This window comes from Camelus dromedarius, chromosome 28, assembly GCF_036321535.1.
Source record: "Camelus dromedarius isolate mCamDro1 chromosome 28, mCamDro1.pat, whole genome shotgun sequence".
NCBI lineage: Eukaryota > Metazoa > Chordata > Mammalia > Artiodactyla > Camelidae > Camelus > Camelus dromedarius.
Window position 1 is genome coordinate 7,706,873 of NC_087463.1, and position 18,526 is coordinate 7,725,398.

Below are 18,526 nucleotides of genomic sequence, written 5' to 3' on the forward strand. Positions count from 1 at the left end.
AAGTAGGGCAGACTTGCGTTCGATTCCAAATCTCACTCACCCTGGGCGATTTTGCCATCCTCTGACCTCCGTGGTCTGATGCAGGCATCGCACAGCAGCCCCTCCCGACTCTGAGTCTGGGTTTCCTTTCCCATAAAAAGAGGGGGTGAGCCCAACCCTTAGGGTCCCCTTCAGTCCCACAGTGCTACCATTCTACAAGCATGGTGATTTTTCTTTAAATTTTAAGTTCCTCTGGAGCAGAGACTGAGTTTTCACTTGTTCCTCCATTCATTTGCTCCCTTGCTTATCCGTTCATTCATTCATTCATTCATTCAGTTACTGCAAAGATACAAAGGAAGTCTGTTCAGCCTTCTTGACCACTGCTTGGAGTTCTCCTCCCCTGAGATGTGGGGAGAGGGGAGGAGGATGGAGCAGAGCGAGGTGGGGGATGCCAGGGGCTTCAACACTTGGCACTGGCTTGGCATCAGCTGTAGGAAGGAATCCTGTTGCTGCAAGAAGGCAGTCTCCCCTCCGAGAGCTGAATGTGTAAGCAAGTCGCCTTGATCCCCAGGGTACGCCTGCAGAGGGGCAGAGAGGTGCCATGTAAGGGAACCAAAAAGCGCCCCCATCAGCCGCTGTGGGGCTGGAGACAGCACAGGGCCTGTGCTTCGCAGTGTTCATTAAATACCTGAGGCCCGAGTGAATGCACCAGAATGCCCCTCCTTAAAAGAACTGTTTTAAAAGAAAAGAGAGCTTTTACAGGGCTCCGGCATGATGTCTGTTACCCAGGGGGCTACTATTTAAGGCTGGGCTCAGTTGGTCTGTTTCATCCTGTCAGGGATGACATCACCTAGGGCCACGTTCTGCAGGTGCCGTCTGGAGAGGCTGAGGGGCTGGCAGCTCACAGACAGGGAGAGAGAAGCAAGACTCTGCCATGGGTGCCCCATCATCCAGGCCTCACTCTGGGCCCAATCCATACCGCCTCCCAGGATGTCCCCTCAATGGACTGGGGAACTCACAAGGCAGAAACGAAAGTCCAGAAGGGGGCACTTCTGGCCTGCTCTCCTCTCTCCCACCCCCGTGGGGCTACAGGCCCCCTGCTCAGGCAGGGCCAGTGTCCTAGGCACCTGGGGAAGGACTGGGGCAGAGAGGGGGACAGGAAGTGAGACCCCGCCTCCATCACCATTTTGCCGAGTTCAAGCCTTATGACATCTCTCTTCCGTCTCCCCATCGCCCATCCGGCTACCAGCACTTGCCCTCACCCAGTGCCCAGGAGCACAGGCTCAGATGCCAGCTTCTCAGCATAAAAGGAGTGTGTTTATATTCAAAGCAGGCCACTGCCCACTCAGAATCTACCCACTCGAAGGCAGCACATGTGACTGCACCCCCTGCCCAGAGCCCAAGCGGGACAGAGGCCAACCTCTGGCTGAAGACATTTCTAAATATGAGCCTGGCACAAAGAGTCAGGTTCCCAGGCCTCCTCTGCTCTGGGAGACCCAGCCAGGATTGTCTAGGCTGCCGGGAAGGAGAGGGCTGGGGGTAGGCAGGATCAGGAGGCAGCCAGCTGAGACAGCCATCAGCCCGGGAAACATCACCTGAACCTCTCCCTGGCCCTCCTGCCTCGTTAGGGGAAGAGAACGGATTACCCTGCACCCAGAAAGTCTAATCAATTGCCCGAAACCCTTGGCAGTGGAGACAGGAAAGTCACTGCTTGCTCAAATGCACATGGATTAAAAATATACAAACTGAGTATTCTTTCTCCCCCTCTCTTCAACCCCCTGAAGCCTGGGATTCTTGTTAAAAATAGCCTTGCTGTGGCATGGATCCTACAAAACCCAATGGTTGGCAGGAAAATTAAGAAGTCATTGGAGGCGGCACTAAGTGGTCACCCCTGGGGAGCGGGCTGGGGAGGGCTGGGAGGGGCTGCCGTCAAGTGTTTGCAGACACTCTCTACACTGCTTGGGGTTTTAATAAGCAGATATTATTTTTATTAGTTTATTTTTTAATGGGGGGGTGGTTCAATCTATTGCATCCTCCAGCCTAAGTTTAAGGCTGAACTTGCACTGACCTAGCAACCCGACAGCCCGGTGTTGGCTGGCCTGGTGGTGCACAAACACTTTGGCACCCAGGGCACGCGGTACAAATACAGCCCAGAGTCATGAAAGGAGCACTGAATCCAGAATCAGAGTCTCGGATCTATAACTCACTGGCTGTGTGACCTCAGACAAGTCACTTGAGCTCTCTGGGCTTCAGTTTCCTTAACTGTGAAATGAAGCAGCTGGATTAAATGTTAAACCAAGTCATAGCATTTCATAATTTTAAGGATTGAGGGAAACATCTAAAACTGACCCTGTGTTTGACTCCATCACAAATGAGCAAGGGGATGGATCCCTGGGCAGAGGTAGGGTTTTCAAATCAGGAGGCCGGGGAGGGTGGGAGGAAAGAAGCTGTTCTGAGAGTAGAACCCAATTCCACACCTTGAGGGTGAAATGTGACAGGTGGGAAGAGCATCACTTCAGGACCCAAAATGTCCTGGGTTCAAATCCTGACTTCAAGCTGTTAGTAACTGTATGAACTCAGGAACTGCTTGTCACCGGTGCAAATCGGCCTCCTCACCTGCAACACGGGGTAGGAAATACCCACATCCGAAGGTTGCTGTGATTATGACACACAAGGAAGTGAAAACGTCCCCAGTTCATTGTTGGAGCTGAACATCCTTTTACTCTTTTTTCCCTCCTGTCATTTACCCGCCACTGTACTGCAAGATTGTTAAGAGTGTGGGCTCTGGACCCGGGCTGGCATCCCAGCTCCACCACCTGCTGGCTTGTGACCTTGGCCAAGCAGCTTAATTTCTCTGTGTCGCAGCTTCTTCACCTGTAAAGTGGGAGTGGGCCGGGGCTGGTTGTTCGGCTGCCTCCGCCCAAGCTCCTGCCCCTGCCTACCAACTGAGCCCTTGGTTTCAATCTTGCGTCTTCCACAGACTTGGCTTTTAGAACTTCCTTCACAGGCCTCCTCCCTCCCCCCAGCCTCACTAAGGCTCCTGGCCCACAGCTGTCCACCGGCTGTGGCTGTCCAGCAGGCCCTTCTCCACTCACTCCCCGCCTTCTCTCCAGTTGCTCTGCTCTCTGCAGGTTGTGCACCTGGCCAGGGTTCTGTCCTGGAGCACAGGGAATGTGTATTTCAGACCAGTGCTTCTCAAGCCTTAATGTGCTTAGGAATCACCTGGGGATCTTGTCAACCTACAGGTGCAGATTCAGACTCAGTAGGTCCCAGATGGGGTCTAAGATTCTGCATTTCCAGCAAGCTCCCAGGGGATGTCCATGCCACTGGTCAGGGACCATCCTTTGATTAGCAAGGCTGTAAGAGTGGAGGAAATCCTAGTGTGTGTGTGTATGTGTGTGTAGGGGGATGGGAACAGGGACAATGCAGGCTAGTTATCCCAATCAGGGAAGGAGCAGAATTTTGACAGAGATGCCATGATGGAGACTAAGTGTAGATTCAAGAGACACTAGAGAGGAAAAATAGGAAAGGGTTTTATGAAATGATGCAGCATTACCTAACCAATAAAAATAATGTTTATTGAGACAATGCAGCAACCCACAAAGATGCTTATGACATATTAACTTTCAAAACAGACTACCAATTATACACACACTGTGTCTTCAACTCTGCCAAATGCACATATAAGAAAACTGAGAGTAGGACCCCAGCTCAGGCCCATCAAGGCTGTGTTATATTATAAACACATGTATTTTCATTTCTTGATTATTTTCTCGATGTTCTGCATGAAGTTTTATCATTTTTGTAATTTAAAATCTACCTTCCCCATACACTCAGATGCCTACTTCCCAAAATCGTCAGTTATTCTGTGTTACTGAGGTTTGATGTATTTTGAGCACAAACTGCCATCGCTGGGAGGGCTGGAAAATGGTGCATTAAACCTTCTCAGTCAAACCCAAAAATAAAGCAACCCAGATTCTGGTCTTCCTCTAAGCCAAGGGTCCAGCGTTTTGGAAGGCTGGTGCTATCACCTCTCACTTTAGCAACAAGGAGACCCCGGTAACCCCGAGCTTACAGTTATTAAGTGTAAAAATAGGAAGTGCGTAGATAGATGTGCAGTAAGACGCTTCCACAGGTTTGCACTGGACAGGCTGGGTTCGGAGCCCTCTTAGCCTCTCTTTCAGGAAACAGAAAGCGAAAATCAGACTCCACGAGCTGTTTCCCACAGTGCCTGGCATTTTCTTCTTCGCTTCCCATTTCAGGGCTGTAAGCTGCCTTTCGAACTGGTTCCTGACGTGACTGGAGGCATGTCCCAGCCCTCCCAGCCCTCCCAGCGCTCCACCCCCAAGCTGCCCCGTGTACTTCTGTCCAGCTCTCCTGGCTTACCAGCCACCCGCTACCCATTCACCCAGACCCCTGCCCCATTCTGCGCAATGTCTCTTTAATTTGTCCTTGGGCAGGTGTATCAGGCACCCCCATCCTAGGCCTTGGCTCTGAGCTCTGGGAGGTTGGAGGTGGTTCCAGCCTCAGTCTGGCTGCTCCTGCCAGAGACCCAGCACCTGAACCAAGGCCTGCTTCCCAGCTCCTGCATCCATTTTGCATTATAGTGAACCAAGTTTGAGGCCCAGTTCTGCCACCATCTGGCTGTCAGACCTTGGGCAAACCGCTTCTCATCTCTGAACCTCGATTACATCATCTGTAAACATTTTTAAATGGGTTTATAGAATCTCACAGCCGCTTTCAGTCCTAACACTCCATCATGCCAACAAGAATAACCTCTTACCATTTATCTAGCAATTCAGATGAGGTATTTCACATACGAGGATTTTCTAGACAGCTAAACATTGTCCCTTCAAGCAACAAAATGTGTTTCATTTTAGCCTGACTGAAAGTTGTTTTTTTATGTCTATTTTTATTCCATTGTAGGAAAGCTTATTGTGAGTTTAATAAACAGTTTTTTAAAATACTCCATAGCTACTTGAAAATGTTGTATGTTGTTTGTTTCAGGAATATAACTTTTTTTTTTAATAGAGGGACTGGGGATTGAACCCAGGACCTCATGCATGCTGAGCACGCGCTCTGCCCTTGAGCTACACCCTCCACTGTCTTTTTTTTTTTTTTTAATGTTTATATGCTTCTCCTCCTTTTGTGGGAAAGAATATGAAACCTAACACTTATTTGTGTACATCTCCCCCCAGCTTTGTTCCACAAAGCATTTGCAGTGGCCGAGATGCTGAACATAATGTAGCCTTGTCTTCACGGCCCTCTGGCATCTCTGTAAGATGCTCTGCTGTGTCAGGTGATCTGTCCCTGCTGCTCGGATCTTCTATCTTCTTCTGTCTGCCCTTCCCAAGGTAAGTCTCCCAGAGGTCACGCTACCTGTTTGGGTATGCCAACCTAAAGAGGTTTCCCCACTTCTAATGTGCACCTTGGACTCCCCCTGGGCTGGGTGACCGTAGGGCTCTGAGCAAGGGCCAGTGGAGGTAGGCTGAGGAGCCATGGCTCCAGCCATTCTTACTGATCAAAGGCACTTGTGCCCTGCTCTGAGGTCCATGTTCTGGATAAGAGAGGGGACAGCAGGCTGATCCCTGGATAAGTAAAGTGTCTGTGTCTTGACCCCTCATCTGAACTAGCACTTATTTCTGCTTCGCTGGCTGGTTTCCCTAGAGGGGTTGTTTAGAGACCATTAGAGTTGCTGTCATGTTCGCACAGGCCAGACCAGAAGGCAAGCTCAGGTTTAGAATTTAGCCCCAGCTCTACACATCCCTGATGTCACTCCTTTCTCCAAACTGATCCCCAATTTTCGCTATGCCCTTGCCTTGCTTCTTCCCATAAGAGACGCTACAGTTCCCCAAATTAGGCTTTCTTTTCTATTCTTTCCCTCAGGAAGCCACCCAGAGGCACTCGGCCAGATGCAGGCTCATCCCTAGATCAGAAACATCTGGCAGAGCAATCCGAGCAATTCCCCCCTCTTCCCAGGAGGGCAGCGCGAAGCCTCTATGCCCTCTGCCTCTGCCCCTCCACCCCAGGTCAGAGCAGCTCCACAAACAAGCTCCTACTGTCCCCTGAGCACACCCAGTTTCCGACCCGAGCCAGGCGTTTCCGCATTTATCACCAGCCGACCACGCCCCCTGGAAGATGTGAATTTCCTGCCGGCGCGTGACGGAGCCCACCCAGCACACCGCTCGTGCTCCGGGGACACCAGCAGAGAGCCTGCAGGTTGCGGTCAGGAAAGGGAATTTCACAGTTCTCAAGCTTGGAGGTGAGCAGTTCTGAAAAGGAGCCTTTATGGGTGGCCAGGCTGCAGGAGGGGGAAGCTTCTAGGAAAAAAAAAAAAAAAAAAACAGTAAAGCCACTTTGAGACCAAGGTGGGAGATGGTTTGCAAAATGCTCTGGTCAGCAAGAAAAAGGGCAGGGAGTGGGGACAGAGGAGGTCCAGAGGCGGATGTGGGAGGCTGCTAGGAAGGAAGGTGCGGTGATGGATAACCCGGTGGAGATGGAGTTGAGGAGGCTGGGAGGGCACGTTAGTGCCGTGGCGAATCTACCAGCCCTGCTTGACAAACAAACTGGACCCAGGATGCCACCCTCCAAGCGGCATCCCTGCTGGGTCTGGCCTAGGTAGGCAGCAGCATAGCAGCAAAGAAGTGAGCCAAGACAGTAAAACCGCATGAACCTTGCAAAATAATAACCACCCCATGGGCGTTTCCCATGAACAAGTCAAGTCAGTCCTCACAGCGATGCCGCCCCTTAACTGGTACCCATATCTGCTTTGGCGTCTGATTTTCCCAGGGCAGGTTTTACCCTGAGATTGTGACAGGGACCAGACCAGAAGACAAGCTCAAGTTTAGAATCAACCCCAACTCTGCATCGCTGTGTCATCCATGTTGGAGTCCAGCTCCCACTTTTACAGATGACTAAATCGGGGCTTGGAAAGAGTAAGAACCAAGGAGTCTGCATTCAAATCTCAGCTGCCTGATTCCCAAACATGACCCCTGGGCCACCACACTTCCTGGCCAACCCACGCTTCCTCACTGGGGCAAGGGCAGTGGCCCCAGTTGCTTTGTTCGAGGGGCCCTTGCAGCCTCCTCACCTGAAAACACTGCATTTCATGCATTTCCAGCATGAAAACACTGCCCTAAGTCTCCTGCAGAGGCTGAGATGGTGCGGGCAGGATTGCTCCCTCGGGGAGGGCCGGTTTCCAAGAGTTACAGCGTGTCACCTGGCTGTGCGCGTTGCCACCTCTGCTCAAACACATACATACATTGGCCGGGAGAGGAAGCTTTGAGAGCTGGATCTGAGGACACAGGGAGCTGCAGGTGAGAAGGGGAGGGGAGGGAGCAGAAGGAAGCAGGGAGAGGGCAGCTGGGTCTGGGGGAGCTTGCCATGCAGCCCTGGGTGTGGTGGCTGGCAGGCCCTGCGAAGCACCTATTAGCTGTTTGGTGGCTTCTTCAAACTGAAGGTTAACAGCCTTCTGGCAATACATGATGCGGAGGGAGGACTAAAGGAGAAATCATTTTTATCTTCATTTCCTATATAAAATGGGCATGAACAAAGGAAACAGCAGAAGAGGACAATGATACATTTTTTTCTTTATAACTCAGTTCAAAGACCAAGTTTCCAATTTGTTGTTTCTTTTTTTTTTTTCATTTTTTAAAAATTGAAGTATAGTCGAGTTACAATGTTGTGTTAATTTCTGGTGAACAGCATAGTGATTCATTTATACACACATATATATTCTTTTTTGTTTCATGCATCCTTCCTAATGCCCATCTGGCACCACCCGACGCACACGATAGTATCTGCATATGTGCCTCTTCTAACAGGTTTGTAGTGAGGCCCTATTCGGTCCTGTCAAGATGATGGGTGCTACGGAAAATGCAGGGAGGGCACTCTGGGCTGGACCACTTCCAGGCTGTGTGATGGCTGCAACAGACACACAAGGGTGAGTGTGGTCTCGTGAGGGAAGGCAGGACACACACCTCCCAAAGCAGAAACCCAGAGTCACCCAGTCTGGAGTGATGCTGAGACCAACCATGCGTATGCTGAGTGCTGCAAGAGGAAAGCCTAGAACGGAGCCAAGTCTCAAGAGGGGGTGGGTTCTCCCGCCCTGGAGGTATTCAAGGCAGGAGGACTAGCTGCGAGCAGGGGGAGGAGGGAAAGTCCAGTCCATTGGGGCCCCAAATGGCAAAGCACCTAGAAATGCCCTGCCCAGCAGGCCATGGGGGCAGGGGGCACACGGTGTATTCATCCTGGGGGCCAGTTTTAAAGGAGGGGACATTGCAACACTGGCCACAAGGTACCCCCAGGGCAGCGACCATGTCTTTTTCATTTTGTGGCCCCTGCACATAGCACAGTGCCTGCCGTCCTGGCCACTCCAACAGTCCTCCAGAAAGTGAGCTGGGTTCCACAGCGTTTAGTCTGCACCACACAGCACAGCACTGAAAGTTGGTGTCTGCTTCTTCTGTGCATGGGCTATGAGTCCACTCTAACTAGACTGCAAGCTTCTTTCAAAAACTGTCTTATTTACTATTCTGAGTAGTATATTAGTTTTCTCTGAACACTGTAACAAATGATCACAAACTCAGTGGGGCTTAAACAACACAAATTTTCCATCTCAAAGTCTACAACTTTAATCACATCTGCAAAGACCCTGGTGCCATGTAAAGCAACATATTTAGAGGTTCTGGGGGTTGGAGCATGGACATCTTTGGGGGGCCATTATTGCACCTACCACAAATAAAAATACCTTTACATTGTTCACAATTCAAATGACACACAAGGCTACAGAATGAAGAGTTTTCCTCCCATCCCTGTCTCTCACAACCCACTTCTCCCTGTTAATATTCCCCTGTGTTTCTATCCCATGAGACTTTATGCCTATATAAGTAAACAGCAATGTTTTATTTTTGTGCTTTTTCACGAGAGATACCGTAATACTGTTCTGCATCTTGCTTTTACTACAGTATCTTTGAGATCATCCCAGATCAGTATATAATAACATCATTGTTCTTTTTTATGGATGCATACTATTCCACGGTCAGGCTACACTATAATTGATTAATCCAGTCTCCTGCTGATGGAATTAGGTTATTTCTAATCTTTTGCTCTCACAAACAGCACTACAACAAACAAGCTTGTACATATGCCCTTTCCTGTGTGTGCCTGGATCTATAGGATAATTTCAGAGCAGCGGAAATCCTGAGTCAAAGGATATGTGCATTAAAATTTCACAACAGCTGTTGTATTGCCCTCCACACAGCTGAACCAATTTACATGTACTCATACATGGCCCACCTCCAGCCACGTATGGGAGTGAGATGTAAGCTCGTTTTGGCAGGGAAGCCACGGGTCACATTTTCTCTATGTACCCCACGGCGCTCACTCCAGGTACGAACTCAGGAAGCCCTTGGGGGTCATCGCTGCTCACAGCTCCTTGGACTGTTGGTGATGGGGGCAGGGACCAGAAAGGAGGATGAAGCCAGCAGCCAGCAAAGGAGGGGTACAAGTTCCTTGGATTTAAAGGCGTGGTTTTGTGCATCTTCACCAACTAAATGGCTCCTCCTGCACGGACATCCCTCCGGGTTGGGTGCCAAGGGGCTTCCCCAGTGCGGGAGCATCTTACTGCTGCTTAAGGAGGGACTCCCAGGAGGGATGTGCCCTAAGAGGAGATTACAAGCATTTGGGGGTTTCCAAAGCCCCAGCTGCACCCCGAAAGGTGCTGTTTCCCTGCTCTTTACCTAAATTCCTGGTGGAGATGTTGCTTCAAATTGAATGGCCCTTTATGTGCTAAGTCAATTTTGATCTAAAAGATAAGTTAAATGGAGACTTTGATTGGAGCGACTGATTTAAGATTCCACAGCAGCAATTGCAGGACCTGGAGAGCCCAAAACGTTCCCCTTCCTCCCTCCAACCCAGCCTGGCCCCACCTCTGCAGCAAGGCCAGCTCAGGCTGGGACACAGGACCCCAAATCCCACCCACTGGGAGATTTCTTGCTGGCAGAGCCCGGAAGAGGCTGGAGAGGAGAGAGCAGGGGGCTGAGTCCCTGCAGGTGAGCCTGAGGGGCGCTGGCAGGACAGAGCCCAGAGGTGCCACGCCCTGCCCAGCCCCAATTCCTCTACTTGGCTTGCTGCTTCAGCTCAAGGGTCCCCCCTGCTAGGAACCCCAGACCAGGATGTGGTAGGCGCCTCTACAACACGCCAGGAGATGAAAATATGCCTCGGAGGGTGTCACGCTAAGAGCTGAACTTCAGAGAAGAGTAGAAGTGACCAAAGTTAGGGACAAATGTGATGTATGAGCAAGTGTGTAAAGTGATGTCGAAATGGAAGGTGAGCTAAAAAGCTGTGATCGCCGAGTCGTGAGGACTGGGGTCCAGGCTTACCTCACCTCCAGCTCTCAGCGGCAGCTTCAGACAAGCCATCAATCAGCCTTAGGCATCTGTATATGAATCCTACCATGAGCCCTGCCCACCTCACACAACTGTTGTACATTAAATAAGAGAAAAGATAAGAAATTTCTCAGGAAACCTAAAAGCAATATAGAAACAGAAACCGTTATAACAATAATCCTTTGCTTTTGCTGTGTCTTGCAGACTGCACAAAACTTCCTATCCAGTACCTCCTGGTCCTCAGAGCAACCCTGGGAGACAGGAAAGGACAGTCATACCCAATGTACAGATGTGAAAACTGAGATGCAGACAGCTCAAGCCCAGAATCACACAGACAACAAGGGGCTGAGCTGACAGCGGTGTCCAGGTCTTCTAACCCCAAACGCTGTTCTGTTTCCCACAGATACACCCAGTAGGGCCTAAAACCGCAGCTCCTAGCTGTGCAGAAACCCTCCTCCTTTAATCGTTTCACTTCCCCCAGCTTTACTGACTGAGGAATGAGCTTCCCCAGGCTCTTTCTAACCAGCAGCATTGGGGAGGTAGGCAGGCTACAGGCTGGGCTCAGCCTCTGACCCTCTACGGGGCTGTAAAAGAGTCCTTGTCCCCCAGTTTCCTGCAATTCCATGTATCTTTGATGGTAAAAGTGCCTAACTCTCATCTAGGTGCCTCCAGGAAAATGCACTCGGGGCCTTTCTGGAAGGACCAGGCTGCGGGCCTTTGTGACAACACAGGAAGCAGGGTGATGCTGGCTGTCCTGAGAGGGCACCTCCCAGGCTCTGGGCACTCCGTGCATGTCTTCTCAGTTATCTCATGATAACTTCAGGTCAACACTAGTATCGAGGAGCAGAATGGTCGCATGACCTGCTCACAGCTGTCACACAGCCTGGAAGTGGTCCAGCCCAGATTGCCCTCCCTGCATTTTCCATCACAGCATGGGTACGAGAGATGGAGAAGGAGGCACAGTGTGGAGACTCTTGTGTTTCTGCCTCCAAAAAAAAAAAGGCGTTATCTGCACTCCAAGCCACCTCCTGGGCCTTCCAAATTTTCCTTCCTTCAATGAATGATGTGGAACAAAAGACACTCAATTGGTAGCAGAAATTAGACTCCAGTTTCTCAGATGCAGGCATTCTATTAAAGCACTGTCTGAGGGTGGGATTGCCTGGGAATACACCTGTGTAATTCACACCTGTGGGCAAAACTCCAACTTTCTACAAGGCGCATTTAAACAAAGGGGTGTGTTAGGCTGACATAATCAATCTCAACATGAACACAATTAATGACTTGGCTCATGACAGGTTCTTGTTGGAGCTTTATATGCACTGTACGCACTCTTCCCACTTACAGACCATCTTACACGGAGAACCTTGACTTTGGAACAGGCGAAGGAGGTAATTAATCATCTGGCAAAAGGACTCACCTGAGACTTCCACATCAGCTCATCATCCCCAAATACAATTAGTACAGTTTCTCTTCCCACTCTGTTTTTAGAACACAGGTATCTAATGGACTTGGGAACATGACTTGAGAAATACAGCTATTGCCTGCTTCCTGACTGCAAAACTAGCACCAATTCCAGCCCTTCCAGCCGGTTAAGCAGGAGAGGAGAAGGCTGGCATGTCAGGGTTGGGTTGGGTCTGAAATGTAGCAGTATACTGCCCTCAACGTTCCACAGAAAGGAGGGGAGATGGGGAGATCAAAGAAATTGGACTGAGCTATTGTGAGCCTGCCAAGCACACTGATGCCTTCCTGTGCTGTCGGCATCCAGGCCTCCTCCGGCCTCACAGCACCCAGAGAACATTCTTGTTGACCAGCCCCAGAGGGCTCTCCCTAAACCCGCTCTGTCTTCTGCTTCCTCTCTGACCATTGTACCTCTGCCTCTAGGTTTGTCAAAGTTTACTGGTCGTGTGTCCCCTGCCATTGGTTCTTGGAGAAGAAGACTGCCATGTAGACCTTCTCTAAGGTGACCTAGCATAGCATGCTAATGTTAGTTACTTCCCGTCTTGAGCATTCCTGGTTCATAACACGAGCCTCTGGGAGAGGGTAACATTTTGAACAAAGGATATAATCTCTAACAGTGAAATTTCAAGGACTGCAAAGAAGAAACAGGGTAGTAGGGGAGAGGAAATGACAGAGAAATCTCTGAGATTCAGCCTTGAAATCATGTCACACGGACCAGCCATGAGCTGCTACTGAAAATCTGTTTTTCAAAATTTAAGAGTCAATTTCCAGATGTCTGCTTTGGGGAGCCAAACTACTGTTGATTTGTTCCCAATTCACCATGGAATAAAAGTCTGAGCTGCTCACCCGAGCATTTTCTTTCTCTCCTTCTCTCCTTCCTGCTCCTACCGGGAATCGACTCGGACCATGGCATCTGCACTGTGCCCCAGGCCTACTCTGGGCTTCCCAACCTGGGTCCCTACACACTGGCCCAGCACCAAGGATCCTCTCATTTGCCAGAGCCGCTGCACTGCACAACTCCAGGGGTGCCACTCCCACCCTAGGTCGTGTGTGTGCAGTGCACAACACAGTACTCCAGGTCTGCCCACCCTCGAGGCCCATCTGCTGCAGGAGGCCTCTGCCCCCACTGCACGCTCCCTCTCCCAGCCTCCTCAGTGCCCCTCGTCCTGGGGTCACTGCAGTACTGACACACTACCTCGTATCCCCGTGCTCTGGGTGGGTGGAAATAGGGCCCCAGTTACAGTATAAATGCCGTGGGGGGAGTGACTGGGTCCTGAGTCTGCAGAAACCCTCCCAACCCCCAGGCTAGCAGGTTGAGAACTTGGCGTTGGCTTTCAAAGTGTGGTCCGGGGAGCAGCACTGCAACCCCTGGCAACATGTCAGAAGGCAGGTTCTCTGCCCACCCAACCACCCCCAGTCAGACGCTCTGGGGGTCGGGCCCAGCATCCTTTTTAGCAAGCCCACCAGGCACTTCTGATGCCCAGGAAGTTTTAGAACCACCGAGGTACAGGGTCCTCAGCGCACCCTGCTGGGCTTGCTGAACTGATTAGCAGCGTTTTCCAGCTAGGAAAGGAGCTGGCCCAGCTGGGGCTGCCCCTTTCATTCGTCTCTCGTGGGGACCCAGCTCCCCCATTTGTTCCGAAGAATCACAGAGTCAGCTCACTCAGAAAGCCTTCCCAGCAGCCTGAAGCGTTACCAAGTCAAGGCTGAACACAAACAGCGCCGAGCAGTCAAGATGCCTCCAGCTCTCCTCCAAAGGGCGCCCTGTTCAACAGCCCTTCCCCTGGTCCTGCTAGCTGGGTGGGCAGATTATTCAGCAGCCTATTAGAGTTTCACAATGTCCTTGTCTCCCTACCAAGTGACTTGCCCCAGCGGTAGTAAGTGCTTTTCCCATGCAGGGCTGGGCATCTCAAAGGCCCTCCTCCAACATCCCACCCACTACCCCTGCCCTGCACCTTTCACAGCTTGCTGGGCTCAACGCCCAACCCTCAACATCCCAGCTCCTGGGCCGGAGCTTGGGTAGGGAGGGGAGGCCAGACGAGAAACAAAGGGCCAGGTTCCCGGCCCCACTCCAGACCCACAGACTCTGAATCTCTAGGAGGGGCCTGGGAGTTCCAATGGTGAACAAGCCTCCCTGGAAATTCTTTGTGTGTGTGTGTGTGTGTGTGTGTGTGTGTGTGTATCTCACAGGTACGCTTGTTCATGCACAGGGGCAGTGGCACATCTGCAAGTCAAAACAATGTCCCTCGTCCCCATCCAACACAGCCAGCCCAACGTTTCATCCACGTAAAGCTGATTAATGGTGACCATGAGCAAGCTCAGGGCTGAAGGCTTTCGAGGCTTGATTTCTTTTTAGCACTCCTGATTTTATAAACGATGAAGCCCATCAACCCCATCCCCACCCAAATCTGGTAAACTTGGGTATAGCAGGGCTTCGTGAGGATCCAGACCTCCTTAACAAGGCTTTGAAGCATCCCAGAGCAGGACCCGTGGTTCAGGCAGCCCCAACTCACTACCAACGACTCAGAAAGGTGCTGGAAACTCTTGTCATTGGGCAATCTAAACAGCAATCAACAAGCCCACACTCCTTATTTGACAGATGGGGAAACTGAGGCCCCAAAATAGTGACTTGGCCTTGACCACTCACTCCAGACCACAGAGCACTCTCGCCACCCTTTCAACCCCCACAGCACGCATGGCCTGATCCCACCCGGAGTTCCTCACACACACTACCCTGCACCACACTTCTAAACCCTGCCTTCCTCCACTGAACTGCAAGGGTCTAGAGGCCGGGCCTTAGTACTGTGCTCAGAGCTGGGCTCAGAGCAGCTTCCGTAGCCATTTGAGGAATGAATGACCCCGCATCCCCTCACCCCTACCCAGGCAGCCTGCACTCCTCCTTAACATATGCACTGAGATGAATCTATCAGATCACAAGACTGTCACCTAGAAACACGGGAAGATTTGTCCCCGGAGGGCTAAAGGATGCACAGAGGAAGCAAAGAGCCACCTGCAGAACAGGTAGAGAACTGCTGGGAGAAGCCAGAGCAATGAGGGGTAGAGACTGGGAGAGGGGTAGGGGACAGTTACAGGGACAAACTTCACCTTCTTGTGGATTCTGTTCAGAGTCAACACCCAGAGAATAACAGCTGGGAAATAGGACACAGAGCTTACACTTTCTCACCTCTGCCTCTCCAGAGCCCTGACGCTGTCACACAGAAAAGGTGACAATGAAACAGACAAAGAAGAGCTCCAAGGAGAAAACAAGCCTGCTCAGCCTGTGGGTCACAGGGTCCAGGGAATCCTCACGGGTGCCCCCAGGCATGCAGGACACGGGATCGGCCTTCCTCGACAGCACAGAGGTGACCGCCTGCCAAGATCAGACTTTCTGGGGTCTCCCGACAGGTGTCACTGGTCCTCAAACATTGTCCCACCCACCCCTGCTCAGGCCCTCCCCACCTCTCCGCATCAGTCAGGGAGGCCAGCAGTACAGACAACCCTAACATCCCCATGGCCTAAGACAGTGTATGTGTGTTTCATGCGCACAGTACACGTGCACCGATGCTCTGCCCTTTTCATTTTCATGTTTGCTGGAAGCAAATGGCACACAGTTTACATTGTTGCCACACAGCACAGCTGTTCTAGGCATAGAACCAGTTCCTCCACCAGTCTGGCTAGGCCCGGTCATGCTGCAGTAACAAGCATCCACTGTAGACTGGGCTTGCTGCAGTCACTCAGGGTTCCAGGCTGATGCAGGAGCCACCGCCTCCAACGTGGCCAACTGTCCTGCCAGCTCTGGAGGGCCTCGCACTGATAATTAATGCTCCAAGCTGGAGGTCAAACCCAGCATCCACAACTCACTGGCTAGAGCTCATCTTGTGACCCCACCCCACGAGGAGTACCAGATGGACAATCCCACCAAGGACCAGAAGACAGAGCTGCTGACCACATCACCCACGAATGCACGCCCACAGCCCCGCAGAGCTGATGCCTAACGTTCCTGCATCCCAGCTCCATCCCTTCCCCTCCCCTGTAGGAAGCCAAGCTTTTTCCTCATATTTGTCATTTTCACTCTAGGATGAAGGAAAGCTTTCAGAGCAGGTTTAGAAAGAGGAAACCATGAAGATGATCAAAACTTGGTCTTCAAAGGCTTGGTTTTCAAATGTGTAACCAGGGACAGACATTCTTACAGTACATAACATTACAATCTTCTAATATACAACAACATTCTAATACATAAAATGACACACTTTTAGGTAGAACACGAAGTTAAAATGAAAGGTTTTGTAGTGATGGCAAGATGACGGGACCCCAGATACCACTGTGAGGGTGAGACTGGCAGAAGGTACAAAGGAAAATTTCAAGAATGAATTTAACAACAGTTCAAGGATCTAAAAGGAGGGCTGAGGAGGCCTGCCCGGCAAGTAGGGCCCCGGGAAACCCACCCAAAGCTGGAGGCGTCCATTCTGCAAGGATGCTTTGTAACTTTAACAAGCCATCCTTTCCCTTTTTCCCAAAGAGAGAACGGTGAGAGAGATGTTGGAAAGGAAGCCATGGGTGGTCCAAAACAGGAGCAAGAAACCATCAGAGTTGGGGCAGGGGGAGGGACCACTGCCCTTCAGCAGGTGCTTACCCTCAGGGGACGTGGACGCAGGAAAAAAGAATCCAGAACAGCATTCAGGACATCGGAGTCTCTCCCTGGCTCAGAGCTCTGGCTGCTTCCACAGGCCCAGTCACAGCATCCTAGGATGTGTGTGCATCTAGAATTATGCATGAACAGGGCCCTCATGGAGGAAGCCCCCTGCTGTCTGCAGAGATCAGAAGATGGCAGAGATCATGGACAAGTCAAGACCCTCGCTAACTGTGAATCAGCACTCCTCGATCCCATGTGAGGATAACTACTTTCCCAAACATTGGAATAGAGGAACCATGGACATTCCTTGGGCATTCGGAAGTCACCGTGGCCTGTCAAGATGCTTCGAGTTGTCCTTTGCATATCAATCAACTTAATTTAATTCTACAAATTTGTTGAGGTTCAACTCTGCAGCTGGCTCTGCAAATCTGAGGGCAAGAGCTGGAAAGAGAGCGCGCCAGCCATGAACCCTTCTCTCAATGAGCTCCCAGCTCTGAAGAAGCAATGCTGCGAGCATAATGCAGTGGGAGGGGAGCTCAGAAAGCAGCGTGACTGTGAGCCGCTGTGGCCCAGAGTAAGGCAAGGTGAGACTAAGCCCATTTGGGGATCGAGCAGAGGAATCAAGGGAGGCTCCTTGAGGGATTTGACAGTTGAGCTGGGATTTATAAGATGAACATTCTTCCAGCACGAGGCTGGGGTAGTGGTGGCCAGGGAAGGTTTTACGGGAATGTTACAAAACGTGGAAAATCACAGAGACATGCCACACCAGGAGAGATCTGCAGAATGAATGCAAATGTGAAAGGAAGAGTTGGAAGAGATGAGTCTGGAGATGCAGGCAGGGCTACAGCGCAAAGGGCTTTGTATTGAACTCGACCCTGGAGGGCAGAAGCAGCCGAGAAGGGAAGTCAGAACACCTTAGGAGGCTGGACCAGGTGAGAGGTGAGGGGTTGAACCAAAGGAGTGGGGTGCGCACTGAGGGGAGTCTAGCGGTATGACAAATACTTAGACGAAGTGGAATCCCTAAAGCTAGGTGATCCGGCAAAGTTGAGGGGGAGGGGGAGGGGAGGGTGTGAGGGAGCCTGAGGAAGGAGAGCATGCCTTGAAGGGAATGACCTACAGGGCACACACCGCAGAGACCTCAGGTAGACAAGGACGGAGCAGCTGGCGGCCAGGGCAGAGGAGTAAGGAGTGAGTGGCATGTCCCAGGAATCCCGTGTAAGGCAAAGGTGGAAGGAGGAGGGGGCCCAAGGGTCACAGGTGTGTATTATTTCTACTGTGAGGGAAGGAGTAGGTTTCTATCCTGAGGGGAAGAAGCCAGTGGAGGGCAATGGAATCTGAAGACGGGAGCTGAGGAGGGAAAGGGCTGGTCAGTGGTGCCAGGAGTGGATGAGGTCCGGAATGCACACGGTGGGGTAAACCTGTGCCGGAGCCCAGGAATTTAGGACATCTGGTCTCCCCACGACAGGCAGAACTCCTAAGGCACGATGTCCAGAGAGCCACAGTCGACAGAATACAGAACACAAGTGTTTTTATGCAATATTTTCATTTCCATAGAAGTCTTGATTTCTAAAACAAAATTTCATGAATGATCTTATTTTTTCCACACAATGATTCAGTAAGATAGGTGTGAATAGTCCCATGTGACAGAGGAGAAAACTGAGTTCAGAGAGGGTAGGTAACTTCCCCAGACTCACACAGTGAGTGAGTGATGGAGTCAGCCTTGATAACCAGGCTTCCAGGCTCCACGTTTGCTGCTGCCTGCCTGCTTCCCAGCTTCTCTGGGGTCTCGACTCTCAGATCTCAAAGGAGACTCATGCTGTACAGTCTTTTGCTAAATATAAAAATTAGCCTAGAATGTGGTGAAGCCACTATGTAGGAAAGTATGGAGGTTCCTTAAAAAACTAAAAATAGACTTACCGTAAGATCCAGCAATCCTGGGCATATATCTGGAGAAAAATATAATTCAGAAAGACACATGCACCCCAATGCTCACAGCAGCACTATTTACAATAGCCAAGACATGGAAACAACCCAAATGTCTATTGACAGATGACTGGGTAAAGAAGGCATG

General features: G+C 50.9%; 1 protein-coding gene and 1 pseudogene across 2 annotated transcripts in view; both read right to left on the reverse strand.

The window, feature by feature from the left end:
• Window positions 1-18,526, reverse strand: part of ZBTB7C (zinc finger and BTB domain containing 7C) — a 314,130-nt gene that overhangs the window by 254,725 nt on the left and 40,879 nt on the right. The window lies entirely within an intron of this gene.
• On the reverse strand, window positions 13,988-14,296 carry LOC116149795 (ATP synthase subunit ATP5MPL, mitochondrial-like; annotated as a pseudogene).